This window comes from Pholcus phalangioides, unplaced genomic scaffold (genome assembly GCF_987345545.1).
Source record: "Pholcus phalangioides strain wild (caught in Gottingen) unplaced genomic scaffold, Ppha-v1.0 ptg000042l_1, whole genome shotgun sequence".
NCBI classification, from domain to species: Eukaryota; Metazoa; Arthropoda; class Arachnida; order Araneae; family Pholcidae; genus Pholcus; species Pholcus phalangioides.
Window position 1 is genome coordinate 24,190,545 of NW_028301628.1, and position 24,093 is coordinate 24,214,637.

At 34.0% G+C, this 24,093-nt stretch overlaps 1 protein-coding gene across 4 annotated transcripts in view; it reads right to left on the bottom strand.

Annotated features, from left to right (window-relative positions):
- The window catches only part of unc-5 (netrin receptor unc-5), a 304,266-nt gene that overhangs the window by 235,163 nt on the left and 45,010 nt on the right, over nt 1-24,093 (bottom strand). The gene's annotated exons all lie outside the window — the stretch shown is intronic.

Genomic DNA, 24,093 nt, shown 5'->3' on the forward strand with positions numbered 1-24,093 from the left:
CGTCCTGGTAACCAGCTAATATCCCCTATGGGGACAGAGCCGGGGTCATGATCGGTTTGTTGTTGTTCATTATGTCCTAATCGAACCGTAATACACTGAAGTGTCAAAAGTCATGGAATACCTCTCAATATCGTGTGGGACCTCCTTTTACCCGGCGAAAAGTGCAGCACTATTAAGAGGTATCCCATGACTTTTGGCACTTCAGTGTGTTTACTCTCATCAGGGCGTTTTTATTTAGAAAAGTCTCTCTCGACATCTTGAATCATAAACGTTAACCCCCCGCTCCCCACAAGTAGGCAGTTGCCACACTTTGTGGACCACTGTATCAAGGTAATAGAAGTGAAGAAAGAAAACTCTTTCCAGATAATCGTATCTTAAGGGCGGCAAAACATTATTCGCCTCAGGCAGCAGAATTTCTGGGACCGGCCTTAATCTGACCATTTTGAATTACGAAAGATATGGTTTGATTCTGTGATGTTGGGAAATACCTGGCGAGCACTCTTTAAATCTTCATTCACGACCACGGTGCTCTTCACCGGTGACGAATTGGGATTTTAATCCAATGGTTAAGCGTTTCACCGCTTAACGGACATATGTATATCAATGAAAAATACGGGTCTGTGCCTTAATTAAAAAACAAATTTGTAGACAAAGATCTCTCTACGTCAATGTTTTGTGGGACCCCTATAGGAAACACTTTCAGCGGGATTTCTAGAATGACTCTCTATATTCTATAATATTGAGACAGTAAAATATTAAAAGGGGCCATTTAAAAACCCATGATAGGGACCCAGATTATTTTTTTCCCCTTGTATTTCAGAATCCCCCCCCCCCTTAGCATGATCACGCCCTACGGGGAAATGAGCCAAAATCGCGTAAGCGATAGAGCCTGGTACTGCTCGGTTTGTTTTGTTCTGTTCTGTTCTGTATGCATGTACTCTACAGAGCGCCACAAAAGAGGGCCTGGCCTTGCTCGTGTGCAGCAGGTTGAATATATAGTGACTTTGTATGACATAACAGCGATGCACTTTGTTTCGTAAAGTTTTTTCGAGATACCTAACATTGGGATGAATAAAAATACGATATTAAACAGTCATGGAAGCTTCAACACCTCCTCGCATATGTCACAAAACATTTTTTTTCTCCCCTCTTTCCCGCCATATCTGACAGGAATCCGTAAATTTTTAAAGATGTTTAGGTAAAAAAAAATTACAAACCCAAAAAAAAAAAGAGAAAATTTTAGAGAGTTGTAAAATATGAAGTACGCTTTCCCTCCTGACAGCATACAGATGATGCGAGGGATGAAGAGGGAAAATTTTCAACAGCTTATCAACTTGTGGGTAAAAAAACAACCAAAAAAAACCGTGTTTTAAGTAAGAAAAAAAAAAAACTTATCAATATTTGAACAGTTGGAGCAGAAAAATCTCTAGTTTTTTCCCCCATTTTTTTTATTTCATGGTAACAAGAACCAAAGATGTCACAAGAAATAAGAAGAGGAATATCGTTGTCATTAAAAACTGAGACGTCGAAGCTTTACACTGATTACCCGTATTCCGTATGAATGATATCTCTGGTTTTTCAACCTTGATTGCATGACTAATGACTTTTCTTAGCCTACGGTTTATACATGTTCAGGTTTCTGAGGTCGTGGAGGTGAAAAAACGATTTCTTCTTATTTATTTCTTGAAGAATGAATAATTACTCGGTACTCGAAGTCGAGAGATTATGTGATTGATTCTTCTCCTGCCGTAATGTAACTCTAAGCACCTTTTTCACTTCATTTTCTGGGTTTTTATTACGTGATGAATTGAAGAAAATTTTTCTTGTATTTCTCAATGATTTAAAACAGTATTACATAGTTTTGTTGAATTGAATGACATTTCATTCCAATTTTTGACATTTATTTGATAGCTATATGGAATTTTATTCCATGTTTTATCATTCACTTTACATAAAAATTAGTCCTTATAATTGTAAAAAAGGTGTTAATAAAATTTATACATATTTTTATAATTTATATGAAACTTGTTTTTTTGATAATTTCAGATTTTAGCATTGCTTGGAAATTTTCAATTACGCAGTTTTTGTTTGATTTAATTTCAAACCAAGTTCATCGTTTCTGAACTTTTGAACTTGAAGCAATTCTTAATTTTTTGAACTTTTAGATATTAGTTATTTTTCTGAATTTTTAAACTTTTAGATATTAATTATTTTTCTGAATTTTTAAACTTCTTGAGATTATTATTAATAATGAGAATTGTTAGAGATTGATTTCTTTCAATAACTTTCAACTTTCCGTTTAGTTTTTACATTTCCGTAGTTTAAACTTCTGTAATAATTAAACTGTACCTTTGTTAATTTTTTTATTAATTTTTTCTAAATTTAACTAAATTTATTTTTATTGAAATAACGTTTATTTCAATTCCATTTGTAGTTTTTATTTCATTCCGAGAGAGATTTAAATTGAATAATTCATTTTAATTTAAATGCAATTTCTAATTTTGATTTCAATTATATTGTAAAATTTGATTTGAATTCAATTTCAAATTATAATTTCAATTTAGTTTTTAATTATAATTTCAATTTAGTTTTTAATTATAATTTCAATTCAGTTTTTAGTCATAATTTCAATTCAGTTTTTAGTCATAATTTCAATTCAGTTTTTAGTCATAATTTCAATTCAGTTTTTAGTCATAATTTCAATTCAATTTTCGATTTTAATTTAAATTCATTTCATTACATTTAAATTTAATTTTTAATTTTGATTTCATTCCAATCTCAATTTACTTCTTAATTTCGAGTACAATTAATTTTTAAAATTTTATTTTCTGTAATTTTATCCTTAAATTCTCTCAAACAAAATTTCAATATAGTTTTTTCTAAATTCAATTTTAATACAATTTCAGTTAATTTGTTTTTCGCATTGTTAAATTACATTTTTTTAAATAAATTGAAATGAAATAAAAAAAATAGATTTCAGTTTTTATTTCATTTCCTCAATTTTTATCGCATAAAGCATTTTGATTCAAATTTAATCACTAATGCACACGAACTTAATCAGGAAACACATAAAAGAATTAAGTCATATATATTCCAACTTAATCAACGATTAAAAATCGGAACATATTTCCAAAGATGACACTTATTGGAGATCACGCAGAACAAAGATTCCGAGTTAAGAAAGAATATAGCGACAATCAATCTAATCAGAAAATAATAATAAATAGCCATCGTGAATAATGTTCGAGGAAATTCATGTTAATTATTAATGACACAAAGCGGTTATCCGAAACCAGAAATACGAGCGAGAAACGGGAATGAATCAGAGACAAGTCTCTGACAACAGAAATTAATGTTCTCGCCACGGAAGATAAAAGAAAACATGGAAATAATAATAAAACGGGGGAAAAAAGCAGAGATATTGGGCTAAAGGAAAAGAAAGGGAAGAGAGAGACCACAGAGCAATGATAAATGGATTGATGATGTTTTCTTCTTTGACAATATTTTGGCGCATATGTCAACCACTCTCTTCCCTTGAAACAATGGCTTTTATTTATTATTTGTTTTGACTAGACCTGTACTTCCCCGAGTATATACAAGATGAATCTCCTTATACTCTTTCTTTCTCCTTCACACGAGGTTTTATGTCAAACAACGTGCTGACAAGAATGTCATTCAGGTACTTCAAATGCAGTTGATTGCATGACAAAAAGGAAATGGTCCTCGGAAAAGTCAATTCTTCCGTCGAAGATAAGCTTAGTGCGTTCTTTTTTTTACGCGTCTATAAAACTCTCTTATGTTGTCAAGAGAAATTATCGTGCTACATGTAACGAACAATTTCAAAAATTTTGCTTTTGATGGGAGGCTACTTACGAATAAATTTTGAAATTTATGTCCTTCCGCATAGAAATATGGAACAAAAATTGTATCAAATATATATTTATATATTAATTACATTAAGCTTAGTTGTGAATATTTTCATCTTAATATGTTTCTAGTTTGCACTTTTAATTATTTTAATTCAAATCCTCATTTCTTTGTTTATTTCGATTTAATTTTGAATCATTTCAATCAATGAATTTTAAATTATTTCAATCAATGAATTTTAAATTATTTCAATCAATGAATTTTAAATTATTTCAATCAATGAATTTTAAATTATTTCAATCAATGAATTTTAAATTATTTCAATCAATGAATTTTAAATTATTTCAATCAATGAATTTTAAATTATTTCAATCAATGAATTTTAAATTATTTCAATCAATGAATTTTAAATTATTTCAATCAATGAATTTTAAATTATTTCAATCAATGAATTTTAAATTATTTCAATCAATGAATTTTAAATTATTTCAACTTACTATGTATGTATGTATGTATATATATATATATATATATATATATATATTATTTAGCTTCAATTATTTTGATTTTTATTTAATTTTCAATTGTTTTAATTTACAATTATTTTAATTTTGATTGTAGCTTTGTTTTAATTTCTCGGGTATAATTTGTATATAAATTTCTTTTTTATGCTATTTTATAAATAAAATTTCTTAATTAAAAGTTTCGATTTTACGTAATGTTTAATTATTATATTCGATTGTAAATACATTGTAGTAATATTTTTTTTTCTCTAATAGCATGCACATACTGTAATGAATAGTTTTGTTTTTTTTCCAAACACTAAACCACTACCAGATTTCTAAAAGTCACTAAAATGTCTCGTCCCAAGACATTCTTTGAATTAAATTCATCAACTTTTCTTCTTTGATGTTTCGACTTTTTGATTTTTGTTATAGCCGAGACATTCAGTGATTCAGAAAATATTTGAATTTTTCAGAATCTAAAAAAAATGATACATCGCCAAATTTTAGAAATCCCAAACCTTCAAAAATGGAGCTCGATAAGCCAAGACGTTTTCTTCTCAAAAGGAGGAAAAAGGAAGCTGTTAATAGGATTTATTTATGTATTCATGAAAAGCCGCTTTAAACACAGAGGAAATCCTCTCGCTCCCCAAAATGGACTAAGAAAAATAAAAAATAAAGCCAAAGAAAACAGGATGTATGTCTTTAGCGGATCGTAAACAATTTCCATCGCTAAATTTAGTCTTTTCTTACACAATGCGGGTTGAATGGGAAACAAGATTTAAGCTAGCAAAACATAAAGTTTAATTTAATTATGGATATATAATATTTTAATAGGTTTCTTTTTTCCAAAAAAATTGATAATCAACAGTAAACCACGAAAAGAAAAAAGCAATATTTACTTTGCTACCGCGAATTTAAATTTTATTGAAGTATTATTTTAAGATAATTGAAATATTAATCAAATATTAGTTTAATTGCTTTCAAATTTTATTCACAATATAAATTCAACATAAAAGATATACTTTTTAAAACTCGTCCGAGTTTTAATCAAATGCTACCTAAATAAATTAATACAAGTCAAATGTTATTTTAAAATTAGTACGTATTTTTTTTTAATACACCATTTTCATTTGATAATTTGTTCAAGTGATAGTCAAATTTTGTTTAAAAATTACTTGAAACTGAAGGAAAATCCGATTTTTAATTTGTTTAGAGTTTATCTTTAGTCAAATATTTTGTTAGAATTTGCTTACATTTTAACGAAATATAGCTTATAGATTTCAATGCAATGTAATACAGTGAAACCTCACTAAAACGATACTAAATATAACGAAAAATCCCCCTACAACGATGTTTTCCCGTCTTGTTTGGGAATGACTAATGTTAAACTGCTGCTTCTCGATACAACGATAATTCCTGTGCAACGATACTTTTTCTTGGTCCAAAGAGAATCGTTATTTTGAGAAGATTCACTGTATACTACAATTCATTCACATTTTTGCGAGAGTCCTTTAAATTTTAGTCAAATATCATTTCCAAATTCATTCACATTTTGTAAAGTATTGTTTTATATTTCGTTAAAATTTTAGTGGAATATTGTTTCATAATTTTATAAAATTTGTCTAACTTTGAAAATTTCATTTTTGAGTATCATATTTCAAATTATTCAAATTTTAGTCAAATATTACAATTTCCTGTTGGAGTCTTATTCCAAAAAATAATCATTTACAATAATTCTGAAATGACTGCAATATGTTTAAAAAATATTTTTCATTGAATGAAAATATTTTAAAAAAATGCTGATTCTTATTTGGGGGGAAAATTATATTTAGTAAAAATTGTTAATTAAATATTGCCACAAATATCAAATATCTATAGAAGAAAATTGTAATTTTTCTTACATATGAACTGCGATTGCTATTATAATCATAGCACGGTATTCTCAAGGGATTAATCATAGAAAACGATCTATTTTTGGAAACTATACTTTAATCTCCGTAATGTCGTACGAACAACTCTCACTGATAGATATCCAAGAAAAAAAAAATATTTTCACTGTAACTGGATAAGACTTTTTTCTTCAAGGACTTAGGATGTGTTGGACGAAAAAAGTCCCACCACGGTTCCACCTTCCTCATTCTCAAGTACACATAAAATGAGAACCGTAGGTGTCGGACGAAAAAACAAAAAAAAAGGAGTACACAGAGTACTGATCGGGATGACTCGGATCCCCCTTGAAGGACATCTCCAGGGACACCATTACTCCGATTAAACTGTTTGGGCCGTAGAAACATCTTCTAAGAAATAAATTCCGAACCATCTTGAAAGGAAGATTAGTTCTTAGGGAATGGATGTGACAACTTAATGGATGTTGTTGTTGCTGCTGCTGCAGCTCCAAGCAATGTTTGTAGTCTCTTGTGAAGTTTTTCGTATGTGTGTGTTGTTAAGGGAATAGACGCGTGGTGCTGCTGCTGCTGCTCCTAGGCTAGATCTAGGTCCTCTTTCAATATAAAGCAATGTCACGTTGTTACATTCAAGGAGTATGTATGTATCTATTATAGACAAGTAAGGAGTGTTGTTGGTGTTGTGGCCAATGAAGTCTGCGTCACATCAAGGAGAAAACAATAGCGGGAAATGGTTTCTTCTTTTTCGGTGTTAGTGCAGTTTTTGTTCCCGTCTTGGAATGTCTTAATGAAGATATAGGAATGTGATGTTTTTTATCAAGCTTGATGTACATCCAGTAAATTAAGTTGTAGTGGAAACTGCCTCTTTCTGTTCGGATGGTTTTTTTTATGTGTTCCAGAGAAGGTCGGTGAGATAAAGATCACCTGCCTATGATGGGAATTGCGTGGCGTGGCAGTAGTTTATCGTGACTAATACGGGAAATAATTGTCAATTTTTGCCAGAGTAATCGGCTAGAATATATATAAAAATATATTCTATCCCCTCCCTAAAAAAACTAACTAATCAGTAGGTAGTAAACACCGACAACACTAGATAAGCACTCCGACTATTAAGTACACGTGTGACTCTTCCGGCGCAAGTCATTCAGTAGAGTATGCCCATGGCGATAGACCGGAATTGCCCCCGGTTTGAAAGAAAAGAAAAGTGTTAAGAAGCTAAATTCTATTAATTGTTTATGCGGCGCACATCGCTTACTATAATCACTTTGGAACTTGGAGTTACTGATAAAAAAAAACCGATTGATAACTATATCCGAAAAATCCCGGTTGTAAGTACACATGATAACCACATTCCCTGTTTAATGGAACGAGACGTATGGGAATTCTTTCCCGACATATTTCAAAATGTTAAAAAAAATCATCATTTTCTTCAATTGCTTTAAAACAGGATTCCTCACCCTTCTTCAAGAAACTGACCATGAATTAAAAAATTTTTCCATATCAAAGATCTTTCAAATCTTGCATCGTGGGGCGTAAAATATTGGGTTACACAGGCGTGAAAGAGACCCTTAATAATGACCTGGTTCCAGACACATGGAAAAAACCCGAACACGATTGATCTATCCCTTAAGTAATTAGAGATTATTAATACGAAAATTTCGAAACATCTCGGAATATATTGCCAGAACCATAAACTTCCCCCCCCCCAAAAAAAAAATCCCATTAAAACATCATTTTTATTGGATCGCTGAGGGAACGAACCAAAGGAAAACCCCAGATTTTGTAATAAATTTTATTAAAGAAAAAAAAATGGCCAGCAGATATTTATCTTGTCCGCCATCTCAAGAGGCATTCCGATAACAACTTCCCTGGGAAGAGACAGCACAAACCAGAAAAGAAATTATGTCGTTAACTTCAGCGTAAACCATAAACTGACCAGAATAATAATAAGAATCTATTAGCTGCCTCAAAACCCCATGGATAAAAACCAACTGCATGTCAAGTCGTGACTTGTAGATGAAACATAAGCCATCGGGTTGGGGAAGTGGGGAAGAAGCCCAAATAAGAAAAATGGCTGGCGTTTTTATTATATTTTTTACCTCAACGTCCAGACGGGAAAACTCTGTCAACATCAAGAGAAATGATGACCCCCAAGAGTGTTTTATAACCAGGAATAATCCATTCGTCGCTGTCTCTCTCTCTCATCTTCCAGTGCGTCCACTTCTTGTGGACCAGTCAGTGGATTGTGAGCTAGGCGTGCAGTCCGATCATTGTTGTTTGTTGTTATTACAGTCAACGGCTACTTGGAAGTTAGTTATCATGGAAAATATTATAATTTGGGTATTGTTAACACTTTTCCAAAAAACCAGAACGGGACAAATATCAGTACATGGGAAAATATTCGTTTTTAGTTGTCGGGACTTCGGATAATGTTATTTGTTCTTCCGTGGGAATTTTTTTTTTTGTGCGTTCTGAAGCTAAAGTTTAACCGAACTTATTTTGTCACAGTTATTGTTATCAACCTACAAGACTATGAAGGAGATGTTTTCTTCTCCCTCTCTTATTGGCAAACATTTCTGTACTTAACTTCGCAATCAATCCGTAGTTTTCGCGTTAATCCATGTACATGTGGAGAGAGCTGCATTTTCAATTGACTTCCTATATTAAAGGGAAATGTATGACAAAATAGCCCTTTCCTTCGGTTCTTAATCAGTTTTTTTGAGTTGACCCGATTCAAATTTCTTTTTCCGCGAGGCTTATTCTTATGGGATCTATGAAACGCACTGTACATTGAAAAAGTATCATAATTTCATGATATACATTACAAAGTTCCATGCTAACGCCTCACAATCGCTGAATAAAAATATGCTTTTAGCTTAGAGGAAAAAATAAAAGATGTCCCGTTTTAGAATTTAAAAAGAAATGGAACGCGCGATTGAACATTGCGCAACCAATCGTGTAGGGGGGGGGGGGGGAACCACTTGTCCAGTATTACCAATATTCGTTCACCATACTTCCCGTTCGACCGAACGGGATGCAGGATTAACGCACTTGCACAAACGGGATTTTTTCGGACACAGTTATCATTCGGTAATTGTTATCAAAACTGCGAGTCCCGATATGATCACATTAAGCTTCGTGGCCTGTATTATTATAAATCTGAAGGAACAGATCTGACAATACTTTAATCAAAGAAAGCAAAAAGAAATGAATTTTCAACGATTAAACTGTCGTTCAGGACATATCTTGTTTCCTTTTCTTGCTCAAGTGCTCTACTATTTATGGCGCTTGAAGAGTGCTCCGAGCGAAAAATCCTGTCTGAATCCTACAAACGAAAGTTCTTATGTTTTTATACAGACCGAGTCGGACAGTTAAGGACGACACGAGTTTTCGAATGGTCAGTAAAACCGAGATTGTGTTGAAAATATTTGATTTTAGTAATTTACAAAAATATTTTCTGCGGGTAATAATATTTCAGGCTGAAATTTCACTATCGTGAATTTTATTTATTCCCACTTCAGTTTTGAAAGTATTTTTTTAGCTAACGTTCTTCCCGAAGACTATAACATTTGTACTGTACTGAGAGAGACAAAAGCATTTAGACTTTGTATTTCTCACTGCTTGTGACTATAACATTCAAATATTCATTCTAGAGTTTCGTAACACCCCTTAAAACCCTTGAACGTGAATCTTCTCAGCATTCTCACTTGCGCCTAACATAACGTCATAATACCTGTCCTCACTGAAATGTTATAAAATAATGATAAAAATGTCTAAAAATGTCGGCATAGGTTGTCAGCAACTTCGACGAGACCACAATCTCTGAAAGAAAATTTGAACCGTTGCTAACGCGACTTACATGGTTAGTTATTGTAACGAGAAAAGAAACGTAATGATACGTAGGAAATTATCGGAAAAACTTACTGTGAATGTGTACAGTGTCTCTTGCAGGCAGAACTGTACCCTCCAAATGCTTAAAATGGGTTTTCTTACCCTCATGCTAAGAACATTGGGAGAAAACAATTCTGAAAGGACATACGGCCGTCAGAGCAATTGAAACCGATTTCTTTCGAGCTCACCACGTCTGCGTATTCTTAAAAACTAGCAATAAACAAGCCACTTGAGTATTCACTCTAAATGGCTATCAGCCAGCTCAATGGCTATTTTCATAGTTGTCAGCAATCACCCTATAACTCATGGCTTTTGCCGAGGCAGACAATATGCAAGAAGAGCTGTTGCATCAACGCGTTTTCCCTGCATACAAAAATTGTGCACACAGTGATTTTGACACATTTGAATTTGACACAATGACGTTCTTTAAAAAAAGATTCGGAGTTCGAGTCGAAGTGGAAACGTCGAATAATTGTGGTTTTGCGTCGAATAAATGAATTATTTTTACATTAAAATGTATAAGGAACCAATTGTGGCCGAAGCAAATCGTCGAATAACTGAGCAACGTATGAACAAGGTTCCACTGTATTTACGAATTTATAGAGCACACTGTATGCGTTCTCCAATTGCAGTTTTGAAGGTATTACTGTAGCACTGTCTGTGGAAAAATCAACGACTTGTCTTTTTTGAGTCGTAATCGGAATTCACCACATGTCCCAACTCGAGAAGATTCCGTTTTCTTTTCCTTCACGTAATTAAACTCTCACGTGTTGAATCTATCAACGAATCGAAACAGAAGAAGAATCTGTATTCATTGGATTCCGAAAAGGAACGGTCAAAGCTATAATTACAGTGAGTTGTTTTTTTTTTATATTTTCTTCTTTCCTTTCTTAAAAATGATATCCATTTCCGCCATTGGTGAAATAGAACTTGAACAGGGCGATAAAGACCCGCGCCATTTCTCCCGAGAACGATTTACAATTTGAGAGAATCGTGAGGATTGTTGTGGTTGATGTTACGTACCAGATACGGGTTTACTAGTTGTGATGAAATCCTACTAGATATGGGATTGGTTGCAGTATATAACCATTTAAATGGCCGTGCCCTTATGTATTATTGTAAGAGGATGTTTTTTATTCCATATTAATGGTCATTGATATGTTTCGGGTGAGGCACGAGTCTGTTTACCATATACAGCGATTCTTTATTGTGATTATTCGAACCCAAATCAGAGAAGAAATATATTCACAATTTGTCATAACACTGAATACCAAATGAGCAGCGAGTGAAAAATGGCCACAATCGGAATAAATGGTCACGCTTCCTACCAACGATAACGTGTGTGTTTCATTTTGTCCATGGTCATTCCCAATGAGATTATGTAAAAATGACCGGTTTTATTCTTTACAAGTTAAAAGCATGTAGCAAATGTTTTATAGCGTCCGGGAAATATTTTAGCCATATATGTAGCTTTCGAATTCGTTTTCAGTATTCAATGCCGGGTGTTTCAAAAAAGACGAGTCAAGATAGTGGTAGAGAGGAAACATATTATCTCTTTTTTTTACTGGTTGAAAAAGCAAAGCGTGTTGAAGTGCTGCTCTAAAAGCCCCACAACACATCCGTCTATTGTTTTAGTACTGATATTGCCGATCGAAATCGTACCAAATCAGCATGGAATGTTTCATTTGTGCTGTTTCCTAAATAGTGAAAGGCGTTCCTCAGGGCTTTGTCTTGCGTCCATTATTATTTTTATTATTCATAAATAATTTATGCAACTTAAACATAAAGGACAATGCAGTAACTTCCGCTGATGGCACTGTATTGCTTTACTCAATTGACGATTTCCAATTACTAACCTAATTAATAATGACTTAATTAAAGTTCGAAAATGGTTTCTCTCTAACGACTAACCGCTAAACATATCAAAACTAAGTTTACAAATGTCTCTTCCATTCAATTCCTTCCTAACGATTAAACTCTTAGGCCCGATTGTAATTGTTTATGTCTTGACCAAGTTGCTAAAATTAAACACCTTGGCATATACATTGATTACAATCTTAAATGGAAGAGCTATGTCAATAATTTGCAAAAAGACTACGGCTAGCAATTAATAAAGTTTACTATCTCAAACCTCACTTTTGAATCAGTCTTTTTTTATTAACTCTTTATTACTCCTTGTTTTACTCACTCGTAATATATAGCCTAACTGTTCGGAGTTCTATTTTCCAAAACTTTGCCTTAGAATCAGCCTCCAAAAAAAATCAGAATCGCCACACAATTGTAGTAAACTACACCATAAATAGAACTCGGAATACTTACATTAGATCAATTATATTTCAATATATCCATCCTCCTCATATTCAAAGGTCAATTCTCATTACTTTTAAATACATCTCGAGCTAGCCTAAATAATATGTATCCATTTCCGTAATCTCATAAAGCACTTTTAAAGAAACATTTTACTTATCTTATCCCAAAATTCTACAATACATTACCACCAGAAAACACGATACTAATTTATCATCGTTTAAAAAATGTATCAAGTAATGTATATTCTCATTTGATGGTATAGAAAATTTGTTTTAATGTTTTTCCTGTTGCCCAAGCAGTTCTTAAATAACATAATAGTTGAATTTATTTATACATGCTGCATCTTGTTTTTGTTTTTCTTTCTAACATACGAAATGTTTACAAAACAATTTTGGAGCAGCATGTAAAACTGTTTTTAAATTGCACTCCTCTCTATGTTGCCATAATTTTTTTTTATGTATCCAGTATTATATGTTAAATTTTACCATTCAATATTTTGTTGAACATATCAATTTTACTAGCATTTACCAGAATGGGTTGTTTTCATCTTGACTCGTTGTTAATTTTTTTTCTCATATTTCTTGTATTTGTGTAATGATAGCAATATATTTTATTTGATTTGACAAGCAAATGAGGAATCGAACTCTCAAAAAAAACTCCAACCATTTGACCTAGAGCCCACACGTCCCGTTTTTCGTCCAGGTGAAGATGTGTTTCTGGGTGTGATTTCGACTACATCGTAGTAATGAGCTAATTGGCGATCATTTAGGTTATTATCAGAAACAGCTTTTACAATGCCCTATTTGTGTCGTAATATAGCCAGACTACGCAAATGAAATCGAAATTTTCATGACAATCGCAAGAGGTTATCATCAATTTGTTACTTTCCCACCCATTTAGCCACTTTTTTCTTTCTTTGTCTCAATATAAAAACCCTACGGGAACCCTGGTCGTGTCTCGAATTTTTTAGAAGGAGCAACGGTGCAGACCAGAATGTGAGCTTTTGCCGATTGCAGGCTTAGCCCTAACGCAGTTGGAGAACTGGCTTTTACAAGCCTTGCTGAATTAGAAACAACTCAAGATGTCTCTTATTCTTGATGGCTTTAACCCCCTTTATTACGTACAGGCTTGGTAATCAATCACGCCATCCAAATTTTTGGCAATAAATTTGGTTAACGTGCAGCTGAACTAGCAAAGAAAAATATCGAAAACTTGTATCGTCATTTACACATGGGAAATGGAGTAAAAAAGATGAGGGGAGAGCAAAGTTTTCCGTTCTTTCTTCCACTCCCAGCTATCATTCCCTCATGTATGTTACACCATGTTCATTTTTAATCGTCAATCGTAGCGAGAAGGAACAGATAAAATATAATGTTGACGAAGGAAAAAAAAACAATTCTCTTTTACAAGGTTACAGATGAAAAGTTCCAAATGTAGGGAGACAGAGTTCAAATCTATCTCTTCCATTTACTCAGGCCCGCGGCATATCGTCCGTGATCGTTAAGGAACGTCTCTCATCTGTGATTGTGTAGATCAACCGAATTCCTTTTCGTGGACGGTGTTGTTTTATTTGGTCGAAATTAATAATTGTTTTGATTATGAAGTTTGCGCCATGTTTTTGGGAAAACGTATACAATAAATAAATGGGTAGCAGCAGTAGACCAAAGAAAAAGAAAAAAATCGATCAAATTTTATAAAAAAAAGCACACACTCAGGAAAAAAAAAGAACTGATTCGAAATTTCTCTTGACAACCACTTTCGAAATCGATTTCACGGCCCGTGGATTTTATTGGCAAACTTGTTGTATTTAACTTTCCTTCCATTACAAACAGAAGCAGAGCCCTCAGTGTTAACAGAGACAAGCATTGACAATGGAAGAAACGTGATAACTTTTAGCCGCATTCGCTTGCTATTCTATATGTCTAGTTGGTTTGGGTTTTCTTTTTGGGAAGAAAAGATTAAATTGCTGACTGACTGACCGACCTTCAAGCCTGTCGTCTCCAGTGTCAATTCCCGGAGCAAATGTTTCCTCCATCTATAAAAAGACGTCTCGTCTCCTTTGTGTCCTTTCAAGTCTTCGGACAAATATTGACGTTTTTCTCAGGATTTCAACCGAGAAGAAGAAAGGAAAAAAAATAGACGTGTGATTTTGAACGACACAAACACGACCGGAAAACTGTTCCGATGGAACGAGATGTGATCGGGGAGAATTACTTTCTTTACTTTTCTCAGGATTGAAAGTGGCATGTACTCAATCAGGGCGAGAAAAACTTATTATATACTCAATCGGATACTTGACCTGAAGTATGAATCAAGGAAGTAATTTTTATTGGCGGAAAGTTGACGTTTTCTTCGGAATTGACTAGGAATTCCACTATGTGCATGCATGATAAATAATAAAATTCACACTAGAACGAAGGGAATTTCGAACTTCCTAGAAAGACGAAAGTGGTTATTCTGATCGCGATATAGAAAATTGAACCCAAATCATTTTTATTCACCGAAAGTTCTTAAAACAACATCTATATTTAGTCTCTTCGACTTATTTTTCAATAAACATTAGTGCGAGTGCTTTTTTCTCCTTGGAATTTTGGACAAAATGGCTTGTTATGACAAACGGTAATCTTGTATTCCGTGTACCGTAAAATGAGTTTTGATTGTAATTCTTTGAGCTCTTAAAATTCGTGGCTTCATTTTTTTTTTTTTTTTTTTTTTTGGTGGTCAACTGACTAGGTTTGAAGTACAATAAGGCTGAGAAATTTGCAAAGATATTGCATGTGCGTAATAAAAAATCGTAAATAGCGGACAAAACCCGAATATTGTGGAGTATATATGTACGTAAGGCAGCTTTCCAACGATCGTGTTGTGTATGGGGTATTTATTTTGTCGGAAACCTTTACGACGTACACAGTAGATATGGGGGGAAAAATGTACTATACACTTTTTAATTAATGCGAGATATACTGGAAACAATCTGTTTATGTAGAGATACTGATTCTTGTAAAAAATTTCATCTCTGCCCCCTCCCCCCCCCCCTAGCGTGACTACATTTGTGTTGAACTTTTGTACTCCGATCGATTATTAATTATTATCATTATTATTTAACATGGATTATTTAAGGAAAAACATATCACTTTCAATATATTTTTTTTTTAGTGAATCCTGGGATAGTATTTTTCAGGCACGTAAAATATTAATGTAGGCATCTATCATTTCAAGTTACATTTCCGACATTACATAGCATGTAGATTTTCGAAGATTTGTCCAGCCCTGACTAATGAGCAATTCATTGCAGTTATAGTGACGGGTTGTCCAAGAATTCAAGTGAGCATTTCAGTTCCAAAAAGTAGTGACACCTTAATTTATATTGTTCAGTGATGGTATTGGTAGGGTAGTTCAGTTTAAACTGCAATATCCATCATGTCATACAGATACCGGAGAAATGCAAAAACCTCTCAAACACGAACTCCCCAAAGCCTTGAAAAATCAATCAAGTTCCCTTTCGAAAGCAACGAATTTAGCACTGATTTATTTTTTCCACATCTCAACTGAGGCACGTTCAATGTTAATTCAGATCCACGGGCAGGCATTTCCGAACATCCGAATCAGAAGCGCAACAAAGTCTAACAAAATTGTCGCGAAATTACTCACTAAAGCGAAGAACACAGGCAGGGAGAATAGAAGAAGGAGTAATCTTTTTGGCTGGAAAAGCCAAAGTGATTACACGAGTCCTTGTAAATTTGATTATAAAGTCAATCTTTTTCCTCGATGCTTCAACTCATCAACATGGAGATGACATCGCGAAGAGCTTAAGATGCTATTAAAACACAAAATCTCGGGCATCACGGGAAAACGATGATGATGTCGTCCGTCCCTCCCAGAAGCAAAACTTTATATAGTAATCTTGTCTAACATTCCGTGCTTCGGAAAATCTCTTCGGTACTTACTTTAATACACGGATGATGCAGAGGCTATGACAGTGGCAGAGAGAGAGAGGTGAAGATGGAGATAAATCAAATATAGCGACATCCTAGCAGATTATAATCAGATGGAAAGGGGAGCAAGCACTCCCTTCCAAGTCCATACCGGCTGCACAAGCAATAAATGTACAAGAACTTGATGACTCTTGTAGGAGAAAAAACTACCATGGCGTCACTATAATCCATGGAAAGATTATAATGTCCTCATCTTTGACGGGGATATAATTAAGTTATAGTGTTTATCTACGAAATTAATGAAGGATTTTAAAGAACAGTTTCTGTATGTGAAGGTAAATTTTTATTTGTGAGAAAAGTTCTTATTTGAAAAAATATTACAAATAACGTATAATTAGTAGCTAAATATAGGTTTTGAGTATTCGTGTAAAGGAATTGGCCAGAGTTCAAAGCTTCTTACGTTCGAGGTGCTTTCTTGAAGTTTTAATATCTCGTGACACGTAAAAATTGCAGATACGTACTGGTTGAAAGCGCTATTATATATATATAACGGCCAATTTATTTATTTTTCCCCTAGAAATATCTCCTGAAATCAGTGGGGCATTTAGCGCAAAAAGCGTTCCAGAATCAACGAAAATTTGGAATTGAAAAAGGAAGTATTCCAAAATTTGTGAAAGAAAGCATTCCAGAATCAAATGGAAATAAAGAATTGATGAAGGAAAGAGAAAACATTCCAGAATTTATGAATTCACTAAATGCATATTATGATCCTAATAAAACCTGGCTCTTCCCAACATGCCGGAAAGGAGCAGATCCTAACATTCAAAAAACTGGTGCTCCTCGAGTTTTACGGCATGCCGGCTAGTGCGGGGGAATACGTTAGGCACTTAGCAGTTGAAAGGATCACTAACGAACCAAAAAATATTTTACTGAACATTGATATCCCCTAGTCTTTTATATGCAAATTACTTACATACCGAAGCAGAAACATTTTTTCTCAAGGCAGTTAAAACTCATAACAGCTTTGTAAAAAAAAACCCAGTAAATTATAGGGAAATATTTCTATTTTAGGAGATAAAAAGGAATAAATGCACGGAAAAACTTAAATATCTGGAGAATAAAGTAGTGTAGAGTAAGAAATATATTTATATCTAAGAGAGAGATAAGATAAACTGTCCCTGAAGGCCGGCCAAAAAATTCAGTAATTTCTCTTCGAGTACATTTTACTTCTTTCTTATATTGAAAACAACAAGAATTAGGGAAAAATGATACGAAGGAAAATTTACATTTTTAAGAAAAAAAATTTTTTTTTCCCCCAAAAGGGAGAAGATGTAGATCTGAAGAGACATTTATTCTGTTCTATTTTTATAAGGAAACATGCAAAAATAGTGATAAAAATGGAATAAATTGAACGGAAATGCGTCAAAGTAGAAGAAAAGCTCCTGAGAATTCTTTCACACTTTTATACCCCCCTCAAGTGTTATTTTTATAAAAAGCGCCACCTTGCGATAACGACATGAACTTGTTATCACTTTTTTGCCATGTATATAGTATCTCACATATTTTTCTTTGAAATTTTTTTCCATCCGTCGATTTATGATCGTTCTTTCTCATTTAAAATATATTTTAATTTTTTAAAGCCAGAAAAATTGATAAAATTATTAATTTATAATCGATGAAAATTAAAAATTTCCAAAACTGTACTTCTAAACCAAACACTTCTCATCAACTTAAATCTCTCGTATCATTTCATTAACGTTAATACGCCCATAATTGTGAAATTTTTAAAATTTCATAATTAGTATTTTATAGTGACTCCAATATTTTATGATTATTAATAATTTGAATAATATTCGCGGGTAATAATTTCATTTAACAACTGCAAATACAAAATCATTATTATCTGTAAAACAAGTAACAAAGACTTTCACTTTTTTTACATTCATTCCAAGACTTTTTCAACATTTGACTATTGATTATGAACTTATAAATTTTTAATTATAAATTTTATAATAATAAATTATTCATTAATTCCGATTATTTTTCATTTTCAGTTTATTTTGTTTTATATTTTACATATTTTTATAATGATAAAAGAAAAATGTTTATTCAACTTGACTGGATTTTATAATTCATTTAATTAAACCTTTGATTTTAAATCATTTATTATTCAATAGTTATTATAAATGTATTAATTATATTCAAAAGCATTTGAATATATTCGAAAATCTATTTACACTGCGCAAAACATCCGTGATCGTTAAACAGAGCATAACACAATAATACATTGGTATAAAATGATAATATTATAGAAAAAGAGAGAATAACATGTGTTGCGGAAAATTGTCTTATCCACAATCAGTTCACCGTTATAACCTGTGTATGTGGACCTGCTGCACTCTGCCGTTGCTGGATTTGTGGCTCGCCTGCAATGTGTTATCCCCTGTGGTGATGGTCATGTGGAACACATACTGAGGGAATAAACGATTTGGAGGCATTCTGTTCGTTATTTGCGTATCTTTTCTTTGACTTGTGTACGTCAGCGCCACCTATCGGCTGTTTTTGAGGTTTTTTTCTGCCAAAAAAATTCCCCGTGACCTAGCGATACTAACCCTGCAAACCATTTTTAATTTCTGTTATTTTTCCAGTTTCTACGAATTTTTAAAGTTTGTGTCTACAGATTTTTCGCCCGCCTTGTATTTAAATTTATTAAAATTTGGATGGATGACCTGTTATAGTTGTATTCATGAAGTAAGTAATACATTTAAAAATAACTTTAAAAAATGTTTAAAAGTTCACATTTGAATCTTATGAAATGAGTTTTAAATTTAAAAAAATTAGAAAAAAAATTATATATAATTCAAATTTAAATTTTTTAATGTGTGTGTGTGTTTGGATTCCATAACTTTTGTTATCTTGCGTGAAAGCGTTTTATATGAATTGTTTTAATACAAATTTTCATAGTTATGGGTCAATTCTGAATTTATACAGAGTAAAGTTTATCAAGTTAATAAATTTTAAATTAAGCATGACACATGATCAAGGAGGATATGTTGAGGATTTTCGTCCATAAGACACCATGCATATGTATTTATGTACATTCTTTGAACCACAAGAAGGAATTCCCTTGTCCGTGTTCGGGGAATAATTCACCGTCATGCACCAACATCGGTTATCCATCGGAACCTGGTTTCTAATAAGGAGAAGAATAAGATTGTATCTTCTCCAGGACCCCTAAAACTGGATAAAGTATCGCACAAAGCCCTCTTCCGACAAAAGGATGGGTAAACGGGGCTAGAGAGGGAAGCGCGGGGGGGGGGGGTCCTTGTGGTCCAAGAGAAATACAACTCAGAGCCTATCTCTTTTCGCGGGGGCCCGCAAATGAGAATTAATGGGGCCTGCACAATTCCGTTACCGTTCGTTCCCTTACGTTAGTAAAGAGGCACACATACAGTTGTGTGCCCAATCTCCCAGCCTCTTTTTCCTTGAAAACCGAGTAGAGAAAGAGGATAGTCTTTTCAGGATTCTCCCGGAAAATCCCAACACAAATCACGAGTGGCTTTAGGAACAACGTTTAAAAGTCTTCCGAGGGAAAATGGCAAAACTAAGTCTTCGTTTAATTTCCTGAATAAGGGCTTCTCTTTTTGGCTCGTGTAGGTATTTGTTGAGTGTTCGCTTTTCTTACTATTATTTCTTTTCTCTCTTTCGCAATTTTTCCTTGGAATTTAGTAAGTGCGATAAAAAGACGAAGATACTCGGAATAAAATGAAGATACTGATCTGATACTACGTGAATAATTAAGCACAGACATTTTGAATGGGTAAACAGAGGAGGGTTTTTATACAAATTTTGTCACCTGTCTCCCATTTTGGTCTATTTGTTTTTGTCCACGTATTCCGCCCTGAGATTTAGTCCGCTTAACTCCCCGCCCCTGTAAATACGCCTATCTCTAAGTCACTCTTTTGGTCACTCATGCTCGCACACTTTTTTTTTTTTACTCTTTTGGTTTCCTCACTGATCTGGTCCTTTGCTCTCTAGGTCACACTTTTGGTCATTCACATTCTCGCGCAATGTTTCTCGGTCACCCACATGCTTACACATGCTCCAGGTCACTCTTTGGTTTCTTTCTTTCAAAGCGAGTACAACTCCAAGTGCAATTCACAAACTATTAGAATCGTACCGGAAGTGTGCATGTGTACCTAACAGTCTGAATGCGTATCTTGTGTTGTGCGTGAATTTCTTTTAGTGCTGTCTATTTCGCAAAATATGAGTGCAGTGTAATGATTGATCATTTCAACCGTTGTAGGCCTGATGCTCTGTGGCTTTTTAACGGGAAGATCGACGCGCGCATTCGCATTTCAAAAATGTTACTCTTTGGTTGCTCAATGACCTGGCCTATCTCTCTGGGTCACTCATTTGGTCATTCCCATGCCTACACACATTATGTGTTACTCGTTTGGTCATTCCCATGCTCACACACATTATGTGTTACTCTTTTGGTCATTCCCATGCTCACACACATTATGTGTTACTCTTTTGGTCATACCCATGCTTACACACATTATGTGTTACTCGTTTGGCCATCTCCATGCTCCTACACTCTCCATGTCTCTCACAGACTTGGTTAGTCGTTCTCTAGGTCGAACTTTTCCTTGCTCACGGGGCTGGTACATAGGTTTTTAGGTCATTCATTCGGTCATCTACGATCCTGCACACTGTTTTGGTCACTCACATGCTTGCACACACTCTCTAGTTAACCCTTTTGATCATTCATCGAGCAGGTCCCTCGCTCTGTAGATCACTCACTTGGTCACCAAGTTTCTTGCCCTCTGGGCAGAGGCAGATTTATAGTTTACCCTTATGGGCTACATGCAAATTTTAACACCCTTCTCCATTCTAGTCTGATTTTCTTGCCCACTCACACATCATATTTTCCACCCCTCCGGACTTGCCACCCTGGGCTATAGCCCGCTAAGCCCGTCGTAAGTACTCCTCTGTGAGACATGAACTGCAAGAACTGCCAAGATGAAGTTGATATTTCTTTTTTGATAAATCCCTTCATATGAGCATCGTGAAGAAAATCTATGGCAAAGCAACTTCAGAGTTTCCCAACCTTGCAGTGAAACTCGGTTGTAGTAGACTCCTCGACCATAACGTCAATAATCAGCGGTTCTGGCTAATAACGCTAATGCACCGTTTTTATAACGACGGAGGCCTTGCTTGTAACTTCAATGAAAACGCAACGACCTCGGATTAACAACAAGTTTTTCGATGAGTTTATTTTTCTATTATTTATTTATCTTAATTAGATTCTTCTAATAACGTATTGCAGTTCCCCGACGTTTTTTCTTTAAAAATGTCCCATTTTCTCAACGAAACTCACTCCAATCCAGAATTAGTGCTAAAATTAGGTATGAAGATAATTTGCATAATTTCATGAATTTAATTTGCATTACAATGAATATGACTGTAAATAAATATTCATCATTTACAGTCGGCACAGGTTAATCGGATATCAACGATTGCAGCACCCCAATATCCGATTAAGTGGGATTTAAGCGGGGAACAATTCAATTGCCAGTTTACAATGTTAGAATAGTTTGTATATTGAAAACTGATGAAGGATCAATATTAACGCCCTCTATTGGCTCAACAGACAGCAGAAACAAAATAATTAGATGCACGTATTGAAGATAGCTTGAAAGCTAGTACCTACTCATCAGAGGATGATGTCACTCTCCGCTATCCATAAGAAAGTTTTCAACACCTAGCTTATGCGAAGAAAAATTTAGGAAGAAGAGAAAATTCAACTTTTTCCAATGGAGTGATATCATCATCGTATAAGTTACCATTATCCTCACAATATCTGACACTGTCAGATATTGTGAGATTTTGCCTGGATTAGGTCCGACCGTCCATGTATGGTTTCGTTCAGTGCATACGAGCTCTAAGGAAAGACTAAGATATTCGTTGCTTTTGTAGTCTAGGGCACTCACCCGTCAAGTGAGAGGGCGTGGGTTCGATTCCCCGCAAGGGCACTTGAATTTTCCCTTTTTTCCTAAATTCACACATCTTCGCACATCAGCCAGCTGTTAAAAACCTTCTTAGAGTACCTACCCTGAATGCATTTATCTGAACCTGGTAACATATTTCCCGTTAATTCCACAAATGCTTTCATTCTATAAAAACATTACGTGCATAGTAGTTGGTGTGTGAAGCGTAATATTCGTTCAAGCCGGGTAAGATCGTTGAAATTATCATATTAAGCGGGGGAACGTTAACATTGTCTCTAAGGCAGAAATTTTGGTGCTGGACGATTTTATCCGTTTAAGCGCGGTGACTGTGTATATTTATCATGTAAAAAGTAACTTTTGTTTTTTCGTAAAATACATTTTTTTCACTCATTGCTTACAGATATTCAAACTTACTTCTTGCAGAGGGTTATTTATGAGCAATAATTTACAATTTTACCTGCAAATTGGCAAACTTCTTGTCAACAGTTAGCGATATCCCGTTTGTCCGCATTTCTCTCTATAAAAATATGGTTTCATATTGAAAGGTCACCAAAAACTTTCACAGTGGTCCGTATACAATTTGAATGTTTCCGAGAATTTCATATTCAAAAAATTCAGTTCCAAAAAATTTTAATATTATTATTGGCATTCATTCCACTGAGCACGCAAGAAAACATTTTCACACGCAAAAATTAATATATCAACATTATCATAGGCTGGATAACGGCAACATTTCATCATTAGCTATCACGTTTGTTTATGTCTATCAAATTAGCGAAATCCAGAGTTTCCGGGAATAAGTTCGTGATGAAAACAATTTATGGGGATATTATTGGATATATATATATATATACATTGAAGTCTTACACAGGGGATGGTCGAAAGCGGCATTTACCGATAACTTTAGACACGCGATCTTAGACAACAATAACCACTCTTCAAATAGAACTTTCGTTTGTGATTGGAATTCCTTCATGTTCGCGATACTATAATTTCCATTCCAGGGCATATATATTGTAAACACACTTTTTTTCATTTATTTATATATATATATATATATATATATATATATATATATATATATATCTTACCCTATATATATGTATCCATCTACTACTGTCTAGGAAAAGCATAACACTTAGAAAATTCCACTTCACCAATCGAACCAAAGTGGTTTCCACTTGAGTCTAGTCTCATGTACAGTGAGGTCCCGAGAGCTCTTTCCGTAATGGCAGGAACGCATTTAACGCAGTTAACGTTATCGCCTTTGCCCTGGGAACCTCTTTATATGAATACGAAAAAAAAAGACTCGTTGGTTGAATTTATTAGGATGAGCTGAATGTTTGGAACACAGATGAGACAGAATGTAACTTAAACAGCTATTAGGGCTTCTCTAAAGCCATATTTTTTGTATCATTTCGCGAATATCTCTACTCTTAACCTCATGAGAAAATTCTGACCTTTAGAATTTTGAGTTTTTTTATTACATTTACTATTTTTTTTGTAAGAGGTAATCGGTATTTTGGCTTTAATGAAAGGAGTTAAATGTTCATCTAGTATGTCGTGTCATGAACGTTGAGTCAAGACCGTGTTAAGGAGTTGGTGGGGGCTGTCTGGGATTTTTTGTGTCCCCGATTTTATACTTCTTGGAGAAAGAAAGGGCATA